This window comes from Nannospalax galili, unplaced genomic scaffold (assembly GCF_000622305.1).
Source record: "Nannospalax galili isolate Female #2095 unplaced genomic scaffold, S.galili_v1.0 scaffold88, whole genome shotgun sequence".
In the NCBI taxonomy this organism is placed as follows: Eukaryota; Metazoa; Chordata; class Mammalia; order Rodentia; family Spalacidae; genus Nannospalax; species Nannospalax galili.
This window is the reverse complement of record NW_008358908.1, coordinates 919,275-927,600: the sequence shown is the minus strand read 5'-3', so window position 1 is coordinate 927,600 and position 8,326 is coordinate 919,275.

Sequence of the window (8,326 nt, the reverse complement as noted above, 5' to 3'; positions counted from 1 at the left end):
TCTAGAAATTGACAGTTTAGAAGTTTTAAGCTGCACATTGTTCTGTGCACTGTGATGAAGTCTTTTGCCATCCTATCTGAGATGTAAACCATCCCTTTCTCAGTGTTGCCTCTCTGTGTACACCACTTTCTCACAGTCACTTATTAGCCAGCTCTGTAATCAGATAAACTATTGTAGCATCACAGTGTTCGCACTCAAGCAACCGTTACTTAACCTAGTAATGGCCCCAAAGTGCAAGTGTAGTGATGCTGGAAATTCGATGTGCCAATGAGAAGCTGTATGGTGCTTTAAGAGGAAAGCTAGATTATAATAAGATATTTAAAGAATAAGACAGCCCACATTCACAGAAATTTTATTATAGTATATTATTATAGTTGTTCTATTTTACTGTTACTTTCTATTGTTAATATCAGCTGCACCTAACTTATAAATTCAATGCTATAGGGCTATAGGTATAGGATAAAACACAGGGTTTCATAGTGTTCATGACTTTAGGTATCCACAGAAGATTTGGGAACATATTTCCCTTGGACTACTATGAGACTCTATAGCTTGACTCTAGTAGAGGGGAGCTTTTCTTTTAAGACAAGGTTTTGCTATATAGCCCAGGCTGATCTCAAATTCACAGCAATCTTCCCTTCTCCTCAGGATTAAGGGCATGAACTACCACATCCAGGAGGGGACGTTTTTGATTGGCTTATCATCTATTCATTCATTCTTGAACAAAAAGAGAAAGCAGAATTGTATTTTGACTGAACTCTTAAGTTCCCCAAAGCCTAACCAGGAGTTTTTCCAGCTATTGCCATCATGACATGTTTGCTGTTGTTTTAATGACACGGGGTGGGCAACAGTGGTCTAAAAGCACTGAAATTCTACCAAATTATTCCTATGTCAGAAATCACCACATGAAAACAACAAAATTGAGCCCATTCACAAAATTGCCTAAGGTAGATCCACCCTCTGGATGAATCTGATGTCATTTTTCTTTTTCAAATGTATAATTGCCATCTGTACAGAGGGTTTGAGGATAGTTTTGAAGGCATACAACAAAAGAAATTAGTCTTTGAACAAAACCAAAGAGATTGGAAGAATTTTATTATACTTTTTTCATTAAAAACCATACTATAGGAAGTTCTAATTTCACTCATATGCGCTCATTACCATGAAACATGAAAGGAAGAAAAGACACGTGAAGAATCAAGAGTGACAGCTTGGGAGAGTATCTCTGGGCTTCAGTGTTCAGCATACAACTTTCAGAGGACGGCAAAGCCAACAGCATTTTCCTTAAAGTGAACATTGAATTCACAGATGTTACATAATCACATTTAAATTGGTGGAATAATCTGTTCAAAATGTTCATCTGCACAAGTTTTTAGAACTACAATATGTTAGCCAAACATACACCAAGTGAAATTCCACTTTAGGATGAGGATAAGTCCTTCCAGAGGCGCTGCATGGCTGGATGATGGCAGGTTCTTTCCTTTGAAGCTCCAGAGAACACGGCCCAGCATAAACACAGGTTTTCCCAGTTATCTAATAATTCAGAAAGTGAGGGCCCAAATACCTTCCATTTATTCACATAGAAATAATGACAGAAAAATGGCAAATGAAGCGCATTAAACCACCATCAACAACAATCAGGATATAGGCCTTGCCTATGAAATGTGTTAGCTTTCAAACAAAAGTCTCTGAGAGAGTCCAATTAAAACATATTTATAATAAAACGTGTCCTTCAAACAAATTTTCAAAAGTTTAAAACTAACCTGATTTCTTTTCAACCATTCATTCCTAAACCTTTCTCAATGGAATAAATATACCATAATTTTTAAGTTTAAAAACATTTCCTAGTCTGGGTATGGTGGCTCACACCTATAAACTATCTCTTGGGAGGCTAAGACAGTGGGGGTTGTTACAAGGTTAAGGCCAGCCTGAGGTACACAGTGAGTTCTAAGTCAGCCTGGCCTACAGAGTAAGTTCTAGGAAAGCCTGGGGTATAGAGTTAGAGCTTGTCTCAAAAAAAAGGAAACATAATCCTATCACATTATTTATGCCTTTTGCATATTATCTCAATTGTCCTCAAGAGTAAAAATATGAAGTAAACATAGAGACTTAACATACTCTAAGCTAAAATGACTGAAGTCAGTAAATATTTCTTTGGCTACTTCAAAGTATAAATGTTTGGTTCAAAATATTTCTACTGTCTACATACTAGTCATGTCTAATGAACTTCTTCAAATTAATCAAGAATTTGCTGAGAGAGAATTTTACTTACTATTTATCCCCTTTCTGTGGAAAATAAAAACAGGCAACCTCCCTCCCCATCTGTCCAGTTAGCTGGGCACAGGGGTGTGTGGTTCAAAAGTTTACCAGGATTTTATTTATTCTGAGCCACACTAAAAAAAATAAATAAATAACATCCTTTAATGTTGTTTCAGAAATTTAGGAGCACCATTCAGATACATCAAGTTATGTGTTGAAGAACATACCCTAAAGCCCTGGAAGTGAACCTCAAAATCTGGGCCCAAAAGCAGATTAAATATTGGGGCCTTTCCAAGAAAAATCAATTTATGATTAAAAATCTCACTAAGACCCGTTCTGATATTTTGACAAGCCAAAAACACTTTCATTATTTTTACATGGTCAAGAGCTCCAGAAATAGCAGCTATGGGTATATGTCATTTAGGGTTGACAGCAGTCTGAGTGCAAACCTCCAAGGACCATCAGTCAAAACGGAAAATGGGTTCCTAAAAGTTGGTGGACGGGGATTTGTAGTGAATATCTTGCTTCTTGGACACACAGACAGCTGAAAAATCAAGAGATTAAGTTTGAGTCTGCTCATCTTAAATACAAATTCTACCAGGGCCTAACCCAAGATTTTTTTTTTTTTCTAAACTGAAGGTGTGACACACAGAAGAACAATCCACTCTTCCCCAAAGACAGTGTTCCCAGAGGTGCTAAAGGAACCAGCAAACCATTCCCATGGTCTAGGGCATTGGCCGTTGCATCAGCTACCACCTCCAGACAGGCCCTCTGTCCCTCTCATGTCCTGGTATGTCTTCCTTAGCAATCCATGAGATGATTTTCTTTCATTAGAACATTCTCTAGTCACAAAACTGTCAAATTCAGTCCTTTGGTGTGAGTTTGAAAGACCCCACTTAGGGTTACACAGATGCCTACAGATATCCCTCTGTGATATTTTTGGAAAGCCCTGGAATAAGGAAGGTTGAAAATGGTTGCTTCTCCGAAAGTTCTCAGAACTGTGAACGTGCTAATGTGTTGAGGAGGTTTCATTTCCTGGGGTCTTCTGGCCGTGGGCACTTTTTGTCATGTCATACCTATGAACATTTTGCCAAAGGATTCTAGGGACTGAAACCCTTTTTGAGTTTAGCAATCTAATTGGACTCCAAGCTGGCATAGACCCAGCCACAGACCCCACACTGATTCTCCTTCCTCTAATTCACAATCTCATGATTCCTAACTGGAGACATCCATTGTCCCCTCCCTTGTTTTCCACAAGGGGGGTTTTCACTCAAAATCAGAGGCAGAGAAATGTCAAAAGGCTTTACATCGGTGCTTGAGGGGTCCTGGCTCTGCCCAAAGTTTCCCACATCTCCTAAGATGAACGTGTAAGGTATAAATACCTGGAGTTTGGTGTATTGAAGGAGATAATGGGTATAATAGCACACGCGGTCTTAAATGTCAAGGATTATTATTTTCACATTATTAAGTCAGCCCCCTTTATATTGCACCATGCACAATTAGGCACTTAATAAATACTTTTTAGGATTGTAATGATTTGAGTAAACTGAATCCACGCAAATTCAGTCTTACAATTAGCTTTCTGTAGAATGACATATGGCCAACATTGGGAAGGGTGGGAGCAAAGAGAAGGTGTTGAAGTGAGTAATTAAGAAAGGAGCCTGTAACCCTGCAGGACTGGTCTGACAGGTTGAGATTTGCCCCCACCAGGCCCACAGATGACATCATGGGAATCCATATCAAGACCAACCATGAGGTTATGTGGCTGAGAACCATAAATCAATCAAAAGAGCCAGAGAATGAGTGTACATTCACGAGTTAGGGCTTCCATGTATACAATACAGAATATTTTGGATAAGCCAGATGTGAGAGTGAAAGAGAAAAAGGCAGATATGAGACCAGCATGGAGGAGAGAAAAGCAGAAGTTCCCCCAAGTCAGTAACCACCAGCATTTCTGCTCTCTGGAAAGACAAGGGCAATTATGTCAGTATGAGTGAGCTATAGTGTTAGTGCCTTAGCAAAGTAGGCATCTTTGTCAAATGCCCGAACTCCTGCATCAGTGCTCCTTCCGAGTTATCTTTTCTTTTTGCTTAGATTCTTTGGAGAAACTTACAAACAGCTAAAGGTCAACTAGTCACCCTGACTCATTCTTTTAGGCAGCCTGAATTACACTTGGCTCATTAAAATATTAAGTGGGTCATACCTAGAACATGTATGTTTACCATCTTAACTTTTCTGAACAGGTGCTGTAAGTCCTTGAGATGAGCATGCCCAGAACTGTGTTGGTCATCTTTCCTTCTTGAACTTTGAGTATGCTAACAAAAAAAAAAAAAAAAAAAAAAAAAAAAAAAAAGTCACACTTTAAACTAAATGTCCAACCCTAGAGTACTTCCTTCTATGAATGAAGGGCTTTCCCAAATAAAATCTCCACACTTCCTTCCCTCAGGAAGAGCATTGCTTTGGAAATAACCCCAGTGCTTTCCTTATCTCGCTTCAGGTGCTCTTCACTTTCTCAATCTTTCAGTTGTGCTTTTTGGTGTTGAACTCACCAGGATGGGAGCCCATTTCCATTCATTATATCTACTTCATAAAAGGCTATTCTAGACTCTGTTAGCTCAAGGAAGGGCAAAAAAATATCATCAATCTTAGCGATCCAGGGACACTGCCAACTCCCAGTTCTTTTACATACAACTAAAAGGAAGGAAGAATCAGAGACCAGATGACAGGAAGCAGCAGGGACTATCCCAGGGAAGAAAGACTGCATAAGCAGGAGCTTCTCTCCTATTACCCACCGCACCGCCAATTTTAACTGAAAATAAATAAAGTTATTTACATGGTACGATAACAACCTTTTGAAAGATCAGGCTTTAAAAAAGACAATGAGAAACCAGGGAGCTAGAAGACCAGCGCCACCTTGCTGCTTAACTGTGGCTGGGAACCTTAAGTAGCTTTTTCCATCAATCCTTCAAGGACCACACTGGAAGAGAAGAAGAGATGAAAATGAAGATACTTTGGAACTGCAATGCCTGGTATGGGAACCCTGTGTATGCACCCATGCATCACACCTGACAGGTCTTGCTTCTTGTTAGCTATGACCGTCATCTTATAGTCTAATGGAGTCCATTTCCCTCTTTGGTCCCTGACAGATGCCAAGACCAACTTAGATCTAGTCAGGGGACCTAAGTGTACCCAACATGTTTAGCTCAGAGAAGACTGTCCTTGGGACCCCGAGGCCTTCTTTTTTCTATCTAGATGTATTTTCTCAGTTATGTTTTTACTTGCTGTATGTGTCCAATTTTATTTTCAGTGATTGACCTGGATTTTAGGTTTTAATAGCCTAAATATCAAATTTTGTTGGTTCAGCTGTATCGTTAGAATGCTTGTACTCTTTTGCCCTTAATTAATGGATACCATTCAACAATGAAGGATTCTGTTTAATCTTTTTTTTTTTCTTAATGAGATTTAAATTATTCTGTTTACACATGACCTAAGAGAGAGCCTTTTCTGGAGAGGATTGGTAGAGAAGTGGTGCAAGTTGACTTTCCTTAAAAGAAAAAGATTCTCTGTGACTATACAATCAAGAGTTTCCCACCTGGTAGTCATTAAAGAAACTGATTTTCTAAACTATTCATAGGAATTTTGCACTTAGATTAAATTCCACTTTTGTTAGTTTTGACCTGGCAATTCATCCTGGACATCCGTTTTAAAATTAAGCTTTTATTATTTTGTTTTTGGAATTTTTTTACAGATTTAAAAACTAAAACAAGGCTCAGGATATGGCTCAGTCAGTAAACTGCTTGCACAGAAGCATGAGGACTGGAATTTAGATCCCCAGCACCCTTGTTAAAAAGCTGGGTAGGACAGCAGGCGCTTGCCATACCAGTGCCGGGGAGACAGGGACAGGAGGATCCCTGGGGCTTGTGCCCAACCTGTGAGCTCCAGGTTCAGTGAGAGATCCTGTCTCATAAAGTAGAGCATAATCAAGATGCCTTTGGCCTCCTTGTGCACACATGCATAGATACACACACACATACACACACACACACACACACACACACACACAGAGAGAGAGAGAGAGAGAGAGGCTCAAACCAACAATAAATAAAACAAAAGCCTAGTTTTCTCTTTTTCCCAGACTCCACTATGTCACATTCAGGAAACAGAGTCTGCACTATCGAATGGCTATTTATCCAAAACTCAATTCAGGCAAATACATGCAAAGACTCTCCCACAAAAACTGTCAGCATTGAGTGTCCAGATGCAATATTATCCTGAAAGTAACCCAAAAGGCCAGATACTGTTTGGACTTCAGGATCATGTTTCTAAGATGATGGGAACACAAGCAGATCCCAATCCCCAAACACATACCATGGTCTATATACTATAAAAAATTTATTAGGTGAGCCCACTTTAGGGTAGTGCTGCATTCTTGAGCTGGCAATGATCTTGGTTTCCATCAGGAACAAGTTTCCTTAAAATAAAGTCCTCGAAAGGATTTATCCCACACCCCGAGGGAGAAGAGCTTGTCAACTGCCAAATCATTTCAGGAGAGAATTCAGTTGCTCTGGAAACAGGGTTTGACAATGGTCATGTGTGCCAAAGGGCTGAGTTTACAGAGGGCACTGGGTTCCCGCCTCTTGAGTGATCTTGGGGCTTTGCTCTCCAAACAGATGACTTCATTCCGACAACAATGCTTTTTTTCTGAGAAGCTGCCAGTTCATACACACTATGAAATAAATTCTCTCATTGACATTGGAGTGGCAGGAACTACAAACATTGCTTTTATTAAAAGTATGTGAATTGGAAATGGTAAGCTAGAAAAGAAACAAGATTTCTCCCAAAAAGAATAGTAGTAACTATGGAAACTAAACACCCAATCAGCAACTAGTTCATCAGCTTCAGTATGAAGACGGTGGGTATGGCTATGCACAACTCCCTTATCTTAGAGAACTTTTACCTCAGCCTAAATAAAGTGTTTTAAAGTTTAGCCTCCAATAATGTCTGAGTCTTCTCTCCCCTTAGCCCTCCAAAAATCCACCTCCACGAAAGGAAGAAGAGCCAATGAGCTACCCAAAGCCTCACTGTGCTTTAAATCCCATGTCCCCAAACCCGAAGGTGTGCCACAGGGGAACACGAGCATAGGTAGAGAAGTCTTTGTGTATCATTCTTCCCCTTCCAAGGCAAACATGAGGATAAAGAATGGCCTCTTCACCCCAGCATCTAGACGCATTTGCGAGATACAGAGATGAGTTTTTGCATAATCACTCCCCCTCCGTTTAGAAGACCTCAAACTTTTCCTATAATACACTTATTAACCTTCCTTCTTCCCTTCCTCCTCCTCCCTTGCTTCCTCGTTTTCCTACCCCTTCTCCTCCTCCTCCCTCACAATGACACAAACCATTCTTAGCTCACATAGTTGACCAGTGGGCTTGTTGGTCCATGCTTTACATTATGTCCCAGAAGTTTGGATATCTCAGACTTATAGTTCACCAACCAAGAACACTGTCAAGTCCCTTGCAGTCCCTTACATTCTGAATCTCTGCTAAATCCACCTATGTCAATAAATGTAGGCTGACTCCATATTTTGTATTTTATTATTTTTCTTTGGTCTAATACACTTAGAATTCATTCCCACTATACCCTATATTTCCCAGATAAGAAGTATAGCCTAATTGGAGGAAGTAGGCCACAGGGCCTGTGCCCTTGAGTGCTTTGTCCCTGGACCTTTCCTATTTCTCTGCACTGCTTCCTAGCTATCATGAAGTGAGCATCTGTTCTCCACCACACCATTCTGCCATGATGCTCTGCTGTACCATAGTCTGGAAACACAGAACCAGCCTCCTAGAGAGAACTCTCTGAAACCAGGAGTTTGTTTGTTCATTGGTTGTTTATTATTTATTTGTTTATTTATGGAAGACAGATGATTGATAGATGAATGGACGTATGGTTGAATAGATGGATTCAAGATAGATGATAGATGATAGATAGATAGATAGATAGATAGATAGATAGATAGATGATAGATAGATAGATAGATAGATAGATAGATGATAGATAGATAGATAGA